An 18,634-nucleotide genomic window follows, 5' to 3' on the forward strand; every position below is an offset into this window, starting at 1 on the left:
ATTATTAAAAAGTATGGTATTTCAACAACCCATGGTATTTGGATTGGGGAAATTATAAAAAGGAAGATGAGAGTAGATTATAAAAAGGAAGATGAGATTTCATTTAGGGGTGTGATTGAGAATTGATGGTTTGATTATTATTTCAAGAGCTCTAGTAGCTTACAGTGTGAGGGAGAAACCCTTGGTATTCTATGGTTTCAATGTTGAAATATACGCCGTAGATGGCAATGGTCAATTTCCGTGCTTGTAAAGCCACCCCAGGCGATCATTTGATTGCTTGAGAGGCATAATTGATTATTCAAGGAGGATAAATTTAATAATCCAAGAGGGTCTAATTGGTTTATTCAAAAGGTTTAGATCACATTTCCAACTCGCTGGAGGAGGCAAGTTGCAGAAGCAAGGGAGCCAAAACCCGAGAATTTATAGTTAATTCTTTTCTGGGTTTCCTCAAATTTTGATGTAATATACCCCTAGTATATTTTAATAAAATTAGTTGGAGTTTGCAATATTTTATGGGTTTGTAATTGCAATATTTATTTAAGTGATGAAAATTTATATTAGACAAATTTATGGTGTTTTTTGGTAATTTTTCATGAAGTATTTATAGCAAAACATTTATGGGAAATTTACGAAATAAATTATAAGGGAATATTACAGTGGTACCAAAGTTGGTTTTCTTGCTAGAGGTTTTATTTGAAAAATGCTTCTTAATCAACATGAGAAACTATTTGCAGAAATATTTCAAAAAATTAAAGATTATGACAAAAAATGTGAAGATTATAATAGAAAAATTGAAGATTGTAACATAAAATTACTTGAAGATTATGACAAAAAAATTGAATAATCTACCTTGAATTTCACAAGAATGGTAGATCAGATCAAAGCATGGGAATTATCAATTGTGGTGAAGGAAAAAAGAAGTTGCAAATATGCAGATGAAAAAGTAGAAGATAAAGACTAGAAAACATAGATTGTAGTGAGCCCAAAGATAAATAACGATTTAGATAAAAATAGGGAAGAAGAATATGTCGAGACTAATATGCCACGTGATAGATTGGAGGTTCATGCTTACACAGGGAAACATAGTAGTAATGGAAACATTGTTTTAGAATTTTTAGAAGTACCATTAAAGGGAATGATGCAAAGGATGAAAAGGTTGAAGCAAAGGTAGAGGTATTCAATCTTCCGTTAGAGCGATGTATGAGGATTGTTCCCAATGTTCAAGATACATGAGGATTTTAGAAGAACTCTCAATTATCTGTTGAACAAATTAAATCAAATGAAGTACACATGAAGTGCATGAGACTTTTGACAACTACAATTTTTGATTGAGGTAAAAGTAAATGTTTGAATAAACAAACTTATGTAAGGAAAAATACCATGTATGACAAGGGAAATATCCAGGAGGACTCAGTAATGACGCTGAAGAAACAAGTTGAAGAAAAGGCACATAATCTGATTGGAAGTTTTGGTAGCATTAAAACCCCTAATGGAAGCAGGCCTCATATCAGCTAGGCTGTAGCGAAACTTTTAGCAGGGGGGTTGGCCATTATGGAAGACAATAATGAAGCAAGGAAATTACAATAGGATTCTATGACAAAGGAAGTCATCAAACAATTTCCTCTTGTAGCAAAACCTAGAGTGATGTAAGAGGAAGAAAGTATGATCACTATGTATCTTATGTTTATGATGCTAAGATGTTGCTTTCTGCCATGTATTTGGCACAAGACTTGCTTTCACTTACCAAAATGAGATGAATTTGGTGGGACAAATGCTTTATTATTGGTTGAAAACAAGATCAAGACTCTAAACACTAGGAGAAGCATATTGTGATCTGACATAGGTTGGACGTTCATCTGGTGTTCCTCCGATGTGAACAAGGTGGGTTCTTCTAGTTTTCCTTCAAACAAATCTTCTTTGTATTGATGAAAGGCTTAGTGCTAGTGTAGCTACACACACAATCTTGCTGGTAAATCAACAATTTGATGAACTGCACAATGGATTTGGTGTTTTAAGGGGAATTGCTAAGAGCAGTTATGATAATGTATGAAATTCATCTCTCTCTTTATCAAATAGAGAAACTGTAGCCATGAGACGGTCAAGATGGAGAGAAACAATGAAGAATGTATGGTTAGTTGTGGTCCAAAAATGGCCCTTGATTCTTCCATTTGTGCGAGAGGCTTCATAGCCAGTGCTGTTTTATTTTTAGGGTCCCTACTATCATATAGATAAACGTGTTGCGGGGATTCACTATGTATTTATTGGAAAGCCATTGCATCAAATACCTAGGAAGGTCGAGGAGAGCTTTGCTTCTATAGAGTTGCGCTAACTGAATTGAAGGCTACTTGCGGGTGGTTTTGTTGTCAAGAAAGGGGTTAATTTATTTGGCTTGAAATTGGTGAAGAAGAAGAGAGTTATGTAGAAGTATCAACCAATAAATTTAAGGCTGGGGGAAGTTAAAGGTCATTTGTTCGGGCCTCATCTTGACTCCAAACTTGTTGGCACCATCACTGCCTTTTCCAATACTGCAGTTCCTTTTTCTGCAGATGGATCTAAGGGTTTCTGCCCGCATGGAGGACATCCCACTTTCATATTCTCTCCAAAGGCAGTGGATTCAGAGTCATGAACGCATTTGATACACACATAACTAGTTGCTGAAACTTTAAGAGGCATCAATTAACATACCTGATGAGATTCACAAGGCTAGAAGAAGAGAGAATCAGAGCTTGTCATTGATGAATCAAGTTGGGGTCGTGGTTATATTAATAAACTGGTGCAATATCATGTTTGATATGCAGATCCAGATACTCACGATTGGCGAGGTCGGTCACCTCTACTTTCTCCTGCTCCTGAGGAAAGGTCGTAGGAAACTCTTTGCGAAAGGAGAGAATAGGGTGCTCTAATGTCAAAACAATAAGAGTCTAGTTATTAGTTTTCTCACTAGGAACAATTGGACTCATAGCTTTCAAAAGTCATTAGAGGAAATTTCAGCCTAAAAGTGGTCTCCTAAGGAAAAATAATAAAATAATAGTTAAAATAATAAAATAAGAGTTATGAATTTTGGAGGGAAAAGAAGAAAACTATTTTTTTTTACTTGTATTTTTGGATTTTCTCCTTATAGGTTTACTCAAATTTCAATTGTAGACACTTGTTGGATGTGAAATTAAATTCCACATCCAACGAGTACCACTATGTATACTTTTGAGGAGACCCACATTGATAAAAATTGAAGATACATTAAAAAAAACGTGTTGAACACACTTTTTTTAATGTATCTTCAATTTTTATCAATGTGGGTGTCCTCAAAAGTATGAGAATGGGTACTCATTGAACGTGGAATTTAATTCTAAATCCAATGAGTGTCTACATTTGAAATTTGAGTAAACCTATAAGGAGATAAACCAAAATACAATTAAAAAAAATAGTTTTTCTTCCTTTCCCTCCAAAATATTTACATGTACCTCTTTTTAAATTTAAAGCCTTTTGGTTGGTTTATATATTTTGACATGGAAATTACATGAAAATTTCATGGGAAATTTTAGGCTAAAATTTCCTCTAATGTCATGTTTCATCAGGCACGAGGCCTGGACCACCTTCTACTTTAGTGAAGGATTTTGTGGCACAAAATGCAAATACAACTGCATACAATGCCCATGGTGGGAATGTGTTTGGTGCACCAGGAGAAGCTATATATGGAAATGACATTCCTTCACAAGTGAATTATTTGTATGGGGCATTTTTTTACATTGGAAAGGCATTGGCATCAATTAATAAGGTTTATGTACAACTTTCATTAGCTTCTCCAAGAATTGTCACATATATATCAACAAGTGATATCCCAAATGAAGGAATAAATGTGGGTGCTGGATCATTCTTTCGCACAAAAGTTCTATTTTTTGAGGATATTATGGAATGTATTGGCCAACCATTAGGTCTCATGGTTGCAAATACTTGGCATGATTCTAGAAGATCAACTAACAAAGTGAAGGTACAATATTATTGTAAGATGTTAGGCCCTCCCATATTATTTATGGAAGATGTAACAACAAAAGAAAGTTTCAAGTTCCTAGAAGATGGAAGATGGTCTCCTACGCCAATAAGGGATTTTGCAAAAGGAATGATAAAAACACATTTTAGAATGTTGAAAATAGTAGTGAGTAAGGTCTTCTTTGAAATATTCCTTAGTCAAAGAGACCACAAACAATCCTTTTTTAACATGCACAAGTTCCTATAAATTAGGATGAGTTCTTATAAATTAGGATGGGTTTCTAAAAGGTAGGATGAGTTCATGAAGCATCTTAACTCACACGTATAGTTGGAGGTTTAGTTGTTTGTCTCCTAGTACAAGTTAGAGTTGGAAAATGACAAGTGACAAAGTCTCAAAAGTTATTTGTGGCTAGGACAAGTTGCATGAGTTAGTTAAACTCTGTTAACTAGTCAATCACAAGTCGGAGTTCCAAAAATAATTTTCCCAAATATAGATGGGTCGAATTTCTTATAAGAAGTATGAAGGCACATCATTGATCATTCTTGTATGACAGTGATAACGTACTCTTGGAGTAGCCAATACGCAAAGCATAGATGGACTTCTTGCAGGCATATGTGCGGTAGCATTTAGGATGTTTTTCTTAAAGAATAAGGGTCATATTGCGCTAGGAAATAGGAGGAACCAACATAGGAAAATTGGGCCAGGCAGGCCGCAAGCATGTAAGAGCAGAGGTCAAAGTTTGTTGTAGGGAATTTCTAGCTAGTGTAGCAGTGAGAACATTGAGTTCTCAATTGAAACAATTTTCCTTGTATTTGATCTAATGACCCAGAAATCTATCAATAAAAATCTAAACAAGGAGAGGGTTTTCCCAACTAGGTTCCCTAGATTTTTTTTTTGTTTTTTCTATCATGTGTCTTTGTTTTATTTATGTTCTATTCCACTTCAAATTGGTAGAGAAATTTTGTGTCTTGGTGCAACGATTAGTTTTAGATTTGTTCAGTACAATAGTTGCATAATTTTAAGGAAATTCTACATGGTATCAGAGCAAGGAATAAAATAAAGATCAACACAAGTTGATTGGCACAGTATAAAGGAGCCTATTGAAGTGGAGAGTAGGATTGGTTTTGGTTCATTTTTTCTTGAGACTAATTAGTCCGAGTTAGGAAAGAGTAGGCAATGTTTATGTGCATTATTTGTGTTACAAACACCTTGCGAAACATGCTAAGTTTTTTTATTGTCTGTGTTGTTACATGAGGGATCGAGCCCTAGTTTAGGTCTGGTATATGGTCTTAAGGCGATGGAAAAACAATATATAAGAGGACAAGTGATAGCACAGAAAGGAGGAATTTGTGGAGAAGGGTTTGCGAAGTTTTGGGGCAGTAGATTGTGGGCTGACGTGGGTGTAGGATGCCCTGATCAGAGGGATGAAAAACTTCAGGTAATTTCACAAGGTAGTGACCTAGAGAAGCAAAACAAGTCTACTGGTTAAGGTATGTTGAATGTTATTCTCAAGTTGATTTTTTGTTAAGTGGATGAGGTCCTATTGGATAGTTTGTTTGGGAAACTAAAGTATAGGTTGGAGTGTTGTTAGAAGTTGCTTTATTGAGCCCTAAGTTCAGCCTATTGTGAAGGAATACAAGGTTTATAGTGGGCATGTGTTGTATAATTCTCTGGGGTAGTAGGATGGCATACTAAGGATTGAGATCAACTCACTATTTAGAGGGAGCATCGAAATTGATCTCTTGGAGAGGGAGGATCACGATAGTGCTGGAAGATAATCGAGTGGGAGAGTTTATAAAGAAAACAATAGTTTCACCTCAAGATTCCAACAATTGGCCCAACATAGTAAGAATGATATAAATGCAAGGAGGATAATTCTAGAAGGGGTTAGAGATCATATAGTTACTCATATTTATGAGAAGAAGATAACTTTTGAGAGGTAGAAAACTATTTTAGAACTATATTAGAGTACTGATGATACCAGGAAGATTGGTCTTAAGGAAAATATAAGGAGTATCCACATGAGAAAGCATGAACCCATCGTCACGTATTTGTCAAAGTTCACTCAAGTACGAAATAAGCTAGGTTGTGTGGGTGTGATTGTACCAGAGCATGACCTAGTGAGTTTTTCTCTTTTGGGACTTCACAAGTCTTGGTATGGATTACAGGATATTGTCAGCAACAGAGAAATTTTTCCCAGTTGGGAAAGGTTATGGACTGATTGTGTTCAGGAAGAGATCTAGAGAGGGACTAGAGATGGTAGATCAATGAAGACAAAGGATGAGGAGAAATTTTCCCTGGTAGGAAAGTGTAGAAAGTCCAATGGAAAGGAAGGTCATGGAGTGGTTGAGTCTAGTTAGAAGGGAAAGAAGAAGGATATAAGTAAGATCAAGTGTTTCCATTATCACAAGTTTGGACACTATGCCACTAAGTGTCCTAAGCAGAAGGAGTCCAGTAAGGATCATGTAGCTGCATCAATGTAAGTAGATAAATTTTCTGCCCAGTTCGAGAAAGATTTCTCATTGATTGCTCGCTTGGAAAGCTCAATAGACTTCTCATTGATTCAGGAAATTCCTTCCACATGACCATGAATAAGAATAATTTCAGCTAGCTAAAGGAGAAGGACATGGAAATTTAGATTGAGCTAGGAGATGATGGAAAATATGCAGCTAGTGGAGTTGGCACTGTCAATTTTCAGAGGGAGTCAGGTAATTCTCTTCATTTGCAAGATGTACTCTATATTCCACGATTAAAGGGAAATATTGTTTTGGTAGTTACTCTTGAGGACAAGGGTTATGATTTCATATTTAGCATAGGTAAGGATTACCTCCAACACTTAGCTTTTGTATGTAAGAAGCAGATAGGTGTAAGGAAGAAGAATCTCTACAAACTACAGGTAGAGACAAGTGTAGCCTTGAGTAGAAAGGTAGGGAGAGTTCAGAGTAGAGAAGTGATGGTTGAGGAGGGCATAACTCTGAGGGAGTCCTTAAAGAAAGAGCAGATCAGAGTACTTGAGAAGAAGCTACTCTGAGATGGAGCCTCAACCAATATCTTAGTTTGAGTCTAATATGGTTGGCAGTTGGACTTACTAGAAAGATGATCAGGATCATAGCCTATAGTGAGTGGAGGAAGCCACTCAGTCTGTGACTCCCAATATAGGGATATTTTGAGCCAAGTGGGCAGAGGATTTTCTTAAGGGAGTTAAGGAGAGAGTTGGATATTCTAACATCACCTTCAGCTAGATGAAGTAAATACAAAGGTACACTGGGTACATGAAACTTATGAATAAAGTGATGGACCCACAAAGAATGGTTGGAGAGAACAAGTCTTCAGATCAAGTTCCGCAGAAGAAAGTAGGCTATTCTTTTAGTTTAGAGGGAGCAACCGCAAAATGGAGAACATGGTAGTATTGGAGACAAATCTAGGGGGAAGAGGTGCTTCCAGAATCACCTTCCTCACTAAGAGGGAGTGTTGAAAATAGTAGTGAGTAAGGTATTCTTTGACTTGTGCCTTAGTCAAAGAGACCACAAGCAATCCTTCTTTAGCATGCACAAGTTACTATAAATTAGGACGAGTTCCTGAAAGGTAGGATGAGTTCATGAAGCAGTTTAACTCGCATATATTTGGAGGCTCAATTGTTTGTCTCCTCATGCAAGTTAGAGTTAGAAAAGGACAAGTGACAAAGTCTTAATTTTTTTTTATGGCTAGGACGAGTTACATGAGTCAGTTAGACTTAGTTAACTAGTCAATCACAAGTTGAAGTTCCAAAGGTAATTTTTCTAGATATAGATGGGTTCAATTGCTTATAAGGAGGATGAAGGCACATCATTGATCATTCTTGTATGCACAGGTTTGTGTATGTGAGAGACTTGTAGTGACAATTTACTCTTGGAGAAACCAATACATAGAGAATATAGATACTTCTTGCAACCAAATGTGAGCTAGGATTTAGGAGGTTTTTCCTAAATAATAGGGGATATATTGCACTAGAAAATAGGAGGAACCAACACAAAAGAATTGAGTCGGGCATGATGCAAGCAAGTAGTGTAACACCTTCCTTCCACCTCCACCCAAGTAACCATGCCAACAGAGGTAAACATCAGACGAGAGGCTACTATGACCAAATTCGACCTCCTAGGTGACCTTAAGGAAGTGGAATCGATAGAACATCACACACAGTCACCCAACATCATAAAAAATACCCTTAGGAGACAAGTCAGCCACTCATATAACTTGTCCTTGGGTCCCACTACTGTTATGGGCCTCTTAGGCCATAACCGCTCTCATGTTATGGGCAAGGGAGTGACTAGAGACCTAAAGTCACTCTCATAGACCTGCTTGCCGGTGACTGTGGACTAAAGTTGCTAGTTCTGTGCCAATGATCTCGAGATTTAAGCCACTTTTTAAGGCCTAGAGCCCAGGCCATTGCCTAGAATGGAATGAAAGATCAGAATCAAGTAAAGTACAGGGAAACAATGAAGCAAAAGCAATAGGCTCAACCAAACCTTAATCAAACCCCTACTAGCCATGACATGCATTTCATCAAACATATCATCGACATGTAACCTACATGTGTAAACAACAGAATTAAGTGTAGGGATCTCATACTTATTTGAGAATCGCTATGAACAATTGTTCCCTCATTCCATTTGCTACATTATCCTTTATTAGGTCATAGACACATTATTCATTCAAATACAAGTAAAAACATGCTGAGAGCCACACATAGCCACTATTATAAAATGTACATATAACCAGCATAATAGGAACATAAATATAATAAACATATCATCCATCAAAATCCATATATACATCAGTACATTTGCACATGAAAATTAATGGAGGGAATTTATCATTAATCAATGCAGTGAACAACCAATGATGGGACTACCGCGTTCCACCCGACCATAGATTGGCTGATCCAAGCATCTCTTCAGCAAATCACCCCCATGCCATATTCCAAGCATGAATGCGGACTCAAACTAAAAGAACTCAACCAAGGCATACCCAGGCTAAACCACCTTACCCTCATCAATAGAAACCAGACTTTACCGTAATCCATCCCAGATCACTAGGCCAACACAATGAACACATCATAACAGGATTTACCATCATCTCCACCCGATCACTAGGCCAAATAAGCATGGATGCCACTGGGTGTATCCACCTACATTGTGAGGAATTTTCCTGTCTCCTAGTCTCTTAGGCTTTACCACAATCCAAACCTGGATCACTACACCCTAAATCGAGACCCACTCTCCAAGATTTACCGCATATCCTAAACTTGAGATTACTAGGCTAAATGGAGAGAAAAACACATCTTGTATTTACAGTATATCCTGCCATTCACCAACAAGGATTCCTAGGTCCACCGAGGCAACACAATATTGGCTTTACCACAACCCATAGTATGGCTCAGGGGTCACTAGGCCAGTGGCTTTACCATGATCCACAGTCCCATTTAGGCACCACTAGTTCATGTGCTTGATCATTCAGAGATCCACCCCACTCAGCTTCGAATCCATCTGATAATCCAGATCAACCAAAACATGAGAACCCCATCACACCATGGCTATCTGGAAATGGAAAGGCTAGGTTGAAAAACATTGTTACAATTATAAGAAGAGCTTCGGCGTAAATCACATATAGAAAGACCTTTGTCGACGCGTTTCGAACCAACAAGTGTGGTTCATCATCAGGACAAGTTGAAGAAATAGATCCAGCTTAGCATGTTAAATAGTCTGAGCAGAGACTCCAACGGCTAAATCGAACAACGGCTACTTTTGACCTTAGGACTGTTAAAGACTCTGCTTCCTTCATTAAGGAGCTTAAGGATATTAGATTGGACCCTGAGGACATTCTTGTCAGCTTTGATGTGGTCTCTCTTTATACTTGCATCCCTATAAAGGAGGCCTTGGAAGTGATCTATCACCTAACAGATCCCGATACCGCGCATCTGGTTGAGATCTATCTCACTTCCACTTTCTTCTGTTTCGAGGGTGAATTCTTTGAACAGACTTGTGGTGTTGCCATGGGCTCCCCCCTTTCCCCGATTGTTGCGAATCTTTTTATGGAAGATTTCGAAGCCAAAGCTTTAGCCTCGGCTCGTCTCCTTTCGAAGCTTTGGAAAAGGTATGTGGATGACACTAACGTCATCTGGTCCCATGGCCAAGAGGAGCTGGATCACTTCTTCAATCACCTCAACAGTCAGTCCTCTGCCATTAAGTTCACCATGGAGAAAGAGGTCAATGGTTGCCTCCCTTTCCTAGATATTCTTATTTCTAAGAATAAGGACGGCTATCTCTCCCACTCTGTGTTCCGGAAGAAAACGCATACTGAGCAGTATCTTCATGCCGATTCCCATCATTTCCCTGCTCAGAAGATGGGTGTCCTTAACACCCTCGCTACTCGTGCCCTCAGGATTTCTGATAATGAGAGCTTTGATAAGGAGAAATCCCATCTCCTTGATGTCTTTGTGGAAAATGGATATAGTAGGCGCCTAGGTCAGAAGGCTTTCCTTAAAGCATCTAGAAATGCAGTTATTAGGAAGGAGCCTAAGGAGCGCCGACTAGGTGTCCACCTTCCATATGTCCAAGGAACCACGGACAAGATTGCCCGGATCCTTAAGAGGTATGATATTCCCTCTTCATTTAGACCCCTCAAAACTATTCGTAATTCCCTCCGATCGGTTAAAGATCCCGTTAACCCCAAGGACATGAAGGGTGTCTACTTGATCCCTTGTTCTTGTGGGACCCCCTACATCGGGGAAACAGGGCGTTCCATCCATCAGAGGATTAGCGAACATGCAGCTGACCTAAGACATGGGAGAACCAAGTCTTCAGCGCTAGCAGAGCATGTGGATAAGACCAAGCATCACGTTAGTATTGAGGAGGCTAAGGTTGTTGCCAAAGTTGCCATGTTCCATCATCGTAAACTCAGGGAAGCTATTGAGATCGAAAGAAGGCCTAACAATATCAATAGAGATGACGGCTGGAAGATCAGTAGATGTTGGATCCCTGCCCTTTCTTCTTAGTCTCCCCCCCCCCTCTTTCATCTTTTTCGCTTTCGTCGTTCCCCTGGAGCCTTCCTATCTCCTATGGTTTATCCTTCTTGCTCTGGACTCTTTCCAATCCTTCTCCTGTGTATTTTGTGTCGCTCCATTTTTCCCTGATTGATATTGGTATTTATTATCATAAATAATATTTATTATTATTATTATTATTATTTATTTATTTATTTGCTGATTTTTATTATTATTATTTATTTGTTTTAACTAGCATCTTTCATTTATCTTGTTTGTAAAAAAAGTTAGGTCCTCAATTTAACTAATTCCCACCTAACTTTTATCTTAATAACCTAATATTATATCTTTAATAAATAAATAAATAAATATATATATATATATATATATATATATATATATATATATATATATATAATTATTATTAATTAATTTAAATATATAAACTAAATTAAAGTTTTTAAACTAACCATTAAAATTATTTATTTATATTTTTAACCCTAACTTTATATCTTTATATATATATGATTATTAATAAATAAATTAATAAATTACTTTTTAAGCTAACCATTGAAATTATTCTCATCCTTAACAACCTATTATTATATATGTATTATATTATTAAATAATTTAAATAAATAAGTAAATTATCTTCTTAAACTAACCTCTAAAAGTATTTTATTTATTTATTTATTTTTAATAACCTAATTTTATAACTTTAATATCTATATATATATATATATATATATATATATATATATATAAATTAATTTATTTTTTAAAACTAAACATTAAAAATATTTTATGTATTAATATTAAAAATAATAATAATATTAAATTAATGAATAATAATTTGACCTAGGTCCTAAGGTCAAAAGTAGTCGTTGTTCGATTTAGCCATTGGAGTCTCTGCTCAGACTATTTAACATGCTAAGCTGGATCTGTTTCGTCAACTTGTCCTCACGATGAACCACACTTGTTGGTTCGAAACGCGTTGACAAAGGTCTTTCTATATGTGATTTACGCCGAAGCTCTTCTTATAACTGTTATGGATCACAGAAGTCTCAATTCAACAAACATTGTTACAACTGGAAATACCCATGCCATGATAGAAACAAACCATTGTTGGGTGCAAGAATTGCACTTAAGAAAGCTCCTTCAACACTTAATTGTCAACCCGGGGGTTTCGTAAACTTAGAGGCGAAGCACAGGTAATGCTAGAAGTGGTATGAACTTTTCCTATTTCTATTCCTACTTCTCAATTGAAATCTTGCAGAATCAAACAGAAAAATCACAAAGGGAAACTAACACCAAAGTAATTCTAGTGCTGGAATGTAAAAGAATGAAATTGCGAAGAAATAAAAAAAAGGAACTTTCACACTGCTGTAAACAATCTTAACTACTGAAGTGAAACTCTATGTTTATCCTCAGTACAGGTGGTGGAAGTTTAACAAGTGGGACCTTGAAAAGATCTTCCTTCTAAATGATTTTCCTTCTCACACTAAGCAGTTGATCTTGTACTCATGCAATCTGATTGCACTAGTACAGGTACAAAACTTATGTGAGAAGTGTATTTTACACTTATACTGAAGAAATATGTCTTCATGTAGGGGCTCTAAGCCTCAAGGCTTGGAGCACTCTGTTCCTGTAACAAGGCACTGGTTCTTGTACCGAAACACATCTTGCTATACCAAGTATTCCAATTTACTTTTGGGAAAAATAAAATACGTGTTAACCATAAAAAGTATTGCAAATGCAAGCAAAATCTGAAATAACTTGCACATGAAAAACAATGATTTAATCAACTGAATCTCACAAATAGAAATAAACTTTTAAGATGAAAACAAAATTCAAAAGTTAAAGCAGAATTTCTTCAGTCAAAGGGTTTTGCATGCAATCAAATCTAACTTGAAACAAGTTCACTATAGTATTTAAGGTTACTTTTAATTCTTTTCCTTAAATCGTGAGGTGCATCAATAAATTAAGATATTGCAACAACGTTCTTTTCTATTTCATGAAGTCATCTTTAATCTTTAGAAGTTTAATTTTTGATATTAGAAATGCCTCCTGATGATGATGAACGCTTACTTTGCAGAAATAGATTAAATCATATAAAGGAAAAAGAATGAAACACTTACTGTAAATGAACTAGCAAACCAGAGTGCAAAATTCTACATGCACTAGTGTAGGAATAATCTTATCTGCATGATCCAAGCGAAAGAAAACCATAAAAGAAATTACAGGAAGTAAAGTAATTCAATTTGACTTTCACACAACAGATCCATTCACACTTTGACTGTTGAATGAAATAAATCAAAATTCTTAAGCAAGAATGAAATTAAGATTTAAACCATGCTTCTGCAAATAAACAAAGTTAACACACACCTTTAAGATAACGAAATCAAGAGGGTAAACAAGCTGGGTTGGCTGGGCCCTAGCCAACCAAATCATTTCTCGTTTTAGGAAACGAAAACCTTCAGCATGTTAACAACACATCAATGAAGAATTAAAATGCAGAATGAGAAAATCATGGCGCAACTCCTTGTATTAATTCCAATCAACAAATATACATTATGAGTTCAAGTCCAGCCCAGAACGAGGGCGACAACGAGATTACAAATTAACTAGAAATTACAATTTCACTGCTATCGCTACTACTCGCTAACCTAGTTCTATCTGAGAGCTATACTTTATACAACCCTTTGACCTATGGCCATAATAAAAAATTACACAGTCGTTCCAAATCGAGCCTTTCGGCTGAAATGAAATAACAAACAAAATTACAAAAATAAGCTAGTGGCTATAATAAGCTGTGAACTAATCATTGTCCGTAGACCTTATCCTCGGCCATATCCCTAACTATCCTCCACTTGAGTTCAACTCTGGATGACTGCAACCGAACTGGATGACGTGGACCAAGATGCCCGCGTGAAGTGATCGAGCTGCTGCGGAGATCACAGAATGGATAGTTGCCGGCAGTGCAGGAATCTACCTGCACTAGATCAAGCTAGTATAATGATTAATACTTTAGCTTATCAAATACTTTAGGAAAGTAAACATAAGTTACAAGAAATATTAAAGGCACGAAATCTATTTAAAATGATTAATTAAGCACCTAATAAACCTTAAACATGAAATATGAAGTTTATGTAGGAATATACAGTATTCTTGGACTAGTGCAGGAATGAGGAGGTTTATGGAGATAAACAGAGGTTAATGATTGTGGTTTTGTAATAGGAAGGGGGTAAAAATAGAGAATTTTGGCCTACCAACAACCACATGCAATACCATGCATGCCAAATCTAGCAATGAAAATACACATGCAAGTCGATACCTTCAATGAAGCCCATTGTAGCCTTGATTCTACCTTTCCCTACTTGATCTTTGCTTCCTCTTACCTTCTTTTCCTTTCTTGCTCTAATGCCAAAGTGCTCCAAGAAAACTATAGGTATCCAAGAGTATGAAAGAGAGAGAATGATGAAAGTGCTCCAAAACTGAACTGACAAAAATGTTACCAACTAAACCTCAGAAGCCTTTTTATGAATGATGCCTCTATTTTCTTCATTTTCCTCCTCACATGCAACCTGTGACCTTTGACCTCCCTTTTCTCCTAATTTACATTATTTTCATAAATAATTGAGCCAAAAATGCCATTTTCCCTTTCCAAAGCCTTAGCCATTGCCTTTTCCAATTTACTTAGCCATAAATAACCAAACAAACACCCCCTAGGATGTCTTGCCCAACATTCAACTTGGAATAAGGGTCCCATTCATCCATGGTTATTGTTTTTAACTTTTATTACATGGAATTTTCGCTAGGGCTATTACAAAACCCTCCCTCAATAACACATATACCTCAGCAACCTGATGAAAGAAGACATACTTCTCATGGAGCTTTATAACACAGCTTGATGCAGTATTTACAATGAAAGATCTAATTAAGAGAAAAACATCATGACAACATGACAACATACCACATAGTGGAGCTTTATAATACAACTCATTACGGTATTTACAATGATCATCTTGTTGAGTGCCAACTCATATAACATCATAACATCATGATAACATAACCACATGATAGCATAATAACATGACACCCATACTGCATAGTGGAGCTTTATAACATAGCTTGTTATGGTATTTACATCCATACATAGGTGTACATATAGCAACATCATAAAAAATATAGATACCATAACATATGCCAAATCATATACCAAAGCGTATATCAAAACATATACTAAACACCATGTCTAAGCATATATCAAAACATCATATAACATATGTCAAACCATCATAAAGAAAATGCAAAACCATCATAAAGCATATAGCAAACCACCATAAAGCAAATACCAAACCATCATAAAGAATATACCAAACCACCATAAGAAAATACCAAACCACCATAAAGAAAATACCAAACCACCACGTCAAGTTGGTTTGCCTCAACCGACAAACAAGGAAGGATAGATGGCCCGCATTTGATCCACCATCTCCCATGTAGCTTCATCAAGCCCAAAGTGCTTCCATTGCACTTTAACTTGCTTGATTGCTCGGTTCTGGAGCATGTGCACCTTTTTCTGCAATATACACTGAGGCTTCGGCTGGAATTCTCCATCTGGTTCCACCTGGAATACAAACCAATCAATCACATGATCAACATCATTAACATAATTCTTAAGCAAAGATACATGGAAAACATCGTGGACTTTGATTTTCAGAGACAGTGCAAGTCGATAGGCTACTGGCCCAATCCTCTCAATGATACTGAAGGGTCCACAAAATCATGGTGCCATCTTGGCACATGAGCCAATCCACAAGAAACTCTTCTTCGTTTTGATGCACAAGTACACCTGTTCCCCAACCTGGAACTCCTTAAATAACCTATTCCTATTTGCATAACTCTTCTGCCTATCCTATGTTGCCTTTAGATTATTCTTGATCACTCGCACCTCCTATTCCATGTCTACCAACATATCTAGTCCAATCAATACCCTACTAACCATATCAATCCAACTAATGGGAGTGTTACAACTCCACCCATACAATGCCTCAAAAGGAATCATCCTCAATGAATCCTAATAACCATTTTTGTATGCAAAGTATACCAAAGGGAGATACTTTTCCAACTTCCGCTACTGATGCATCACATACATCCTCAACATATCCTCAAATATCTTGTTGATCCTCTCTGCCTATCCATTCCTCTACGGACGATAGGCTATGCTAAAGGCCAACTCTATGCCCAAACCTGCAAATAACTCCTTCCAGAACTTGGAAGTGAACTTCGCATCTCGATCTGACACAATCTTCTTTGGAACACTATGTAGTCTAACCACATCTCTGATGAACACCTGTGCGACATCACTAGCTGAGAACATAGACTTCACCAGAATGAAGTGTGCAACCTTTGTTAACCTGTCCACAATGACCATGATGGAATCATGTTGTTTCAATTTCTTCGGAAACCCTGTAATGAAGTCCATGGAAATGAACTCCCATTTCCATTCTAGAATTGCAATCGGCTATAGCAGTGCACCTAGATGTTTACACTCTACTTTCACTCGCTAACAATCAAAACACCTCACCATAGATTCTGCTACATCCCTCTTCAAATGCGGCCAATAATAATATCTCTTCACTGCAGTCAATGTCTTCTGATAACCTGGGCGACCTAAATATGGTTTCACATGAAACTCCCTCAAGATCACCTTCTTGAGCTCATTGTTATCTGGTACATATATCCTGTCTTGGAACCTGACCAATCCATCTACTGTAAGACAATAGTCCATGCCCTGTGCACCTGCACCTGTACCTATACTATCACCCTGCTGCAACCTGTGCGCAATCTCCATATACCTAAATTCCTATTGTCTTGCCTACAATATCCTATCTTGTAATTCCATCCCATAGGAGCTGATAGCTGCGAAGTGATGTACTTATACCTGTCTGCTGAGAGAATCTACCAACCTATTCTCCTTACCTTTGATGTATCAGATCTCAAAATCAAACTCGCTGATCGTGGCCAACCATCTAGCCTGCCTGGCGTTCAGATTCAGTCGGTCAAACAAATATCTCAACCCAATGTGATCACCCATAAGCACAAACTGCCTGCCAAGAAGATAGTGCCTCCACATCTTTAGTACATGTATAATCGTTGCTAACTCAAGATCATGTGTCAAGTAGTTCTTCTCATGATCGTTTAGTTTCCAGGACTCATAACATACCACCTGTCCATCTTGCATAAGGACTACACCAAGCCCTCTCTTGAAAGCATCTGTGCATACCATAAACTCTTTGTCCGAATCTGCAATCTGTAGTACTGGTGCATGCATCAACAACTGCTTAAGTTGTTCGAAGCTAGCCTCACACTCCTCTATCCATTGAAACTTCTTACCTTTCCTTTGCAATGATGTAATGGGATAAGAAATTTGTGAGAAGTTCTTGATGAACCTCCTATAATATCTTTCCAGACCCATGAAATATCTCACCTCATCCACATTCTTAGGAGCTACCCACTCCATCATGGCCCTTATCTTCTTTGGATCTACTATAATGCCTTCTTGGGAGACAACATGTCCCAAGTAGTGCACCTCAGTCTAAAAGAAACTACACTTGTTGAGCTTAGCATACAACTGATGCCCCTCAACAACCTCAACATTACCGCTAAATGCTTGGCATGCTCTTCCTCATTTTTAGAATATACCAGTATATCATCAATGAACACAATAACAAACTTATCCAAATATGGACGCAACACACTATTCATCAAACACATGAATGTAGCTAAAGCATTAGTTAAGCCAAATGGAACAACAACAAAATCACAATGCCTGTACTTGGGCCTGAATGCAATCTTGTAAATGTCCTAATCTTTGATGCGCACCTGATGGTATCTAGATCTCAAGTCAATCTTCGATAACACTACTCCTCCCTTCAGCTAATCGAACAAGTCATCAATCCTCGATAAAGGGTACCTATTCTTGATAGTCACTTTGTTCAACTGCCTATAGTCAATGCAGAATCTAAGGGTACCATCTTTCTTCCTCACAAACAAGACCGTGCGTCCCAAGGTGATACACTTGCCCTAATATATCCCTTGTCCAGCATTTCTTTCAACTGTAATTTTAACTCAACCAACTTAGGTGTGCTCGTCTTGTAAGGTGTGTTGTAGCATTTTTTGGTTCTAACTAAATAGAATATTTAATCATGTTTCTATGCTCATAAGACAAGTATACAAGGCAATTTCACAAAGCTGATGGAGGTCTACAAAGATCAATTATTAACTTCCCATTCATCGCCATTCATTCCTATATTCACTAATTTCCTCTTCATATATCCATAGCCATTCATTTTCCACTAAAAATCCCTTTTCCTATGGTAAAAATCCTTTTTACCTAGGAAAAGTAAAAACCCTATGTAAAAATCCCTTTTTACCATATAAAATCCTTTTTATATCAAAAACCCACAAAATAGTTTTTACCCTAAGTATTGATGAAATACGAACATCAAATAGAAACATTAATACTTAGTCTATTTTCTCTTTCCCCTCATATTTCATTTTAACACTAACTTTATAGTATTAAATCCTTCAAATAATTCCTTTGCCATATTATATAGTTC

General features: G+C 37.0%; 1 pseudogene; it reads left to right on the forward strand.

The window, feature by feature from the left end:
* Window positions 1–18,634, forward strand: part of LOC149138112 (indole-3-acetaldehyde oxidase-like) — a 136,597-nt pseudogene that overhangs the window by 28,380 nt on the left and 89,583 nt on the right.

Source organism: Pinus tabuliformis, chromosome X (genome assembly GCF_031772625.1).
Source record: "Pinus tabuliformis cultivar Carrire ecotype Pingquan chromosome X, CPIR1, whole genome shotgun sequence".
NCBI classification, from domain to species: Eukaryota; Viridiplantae; Streptophyta; class Pinopsida; order Pinales; family Pinaceae; genus Pinus; species Pinus tabuliformis.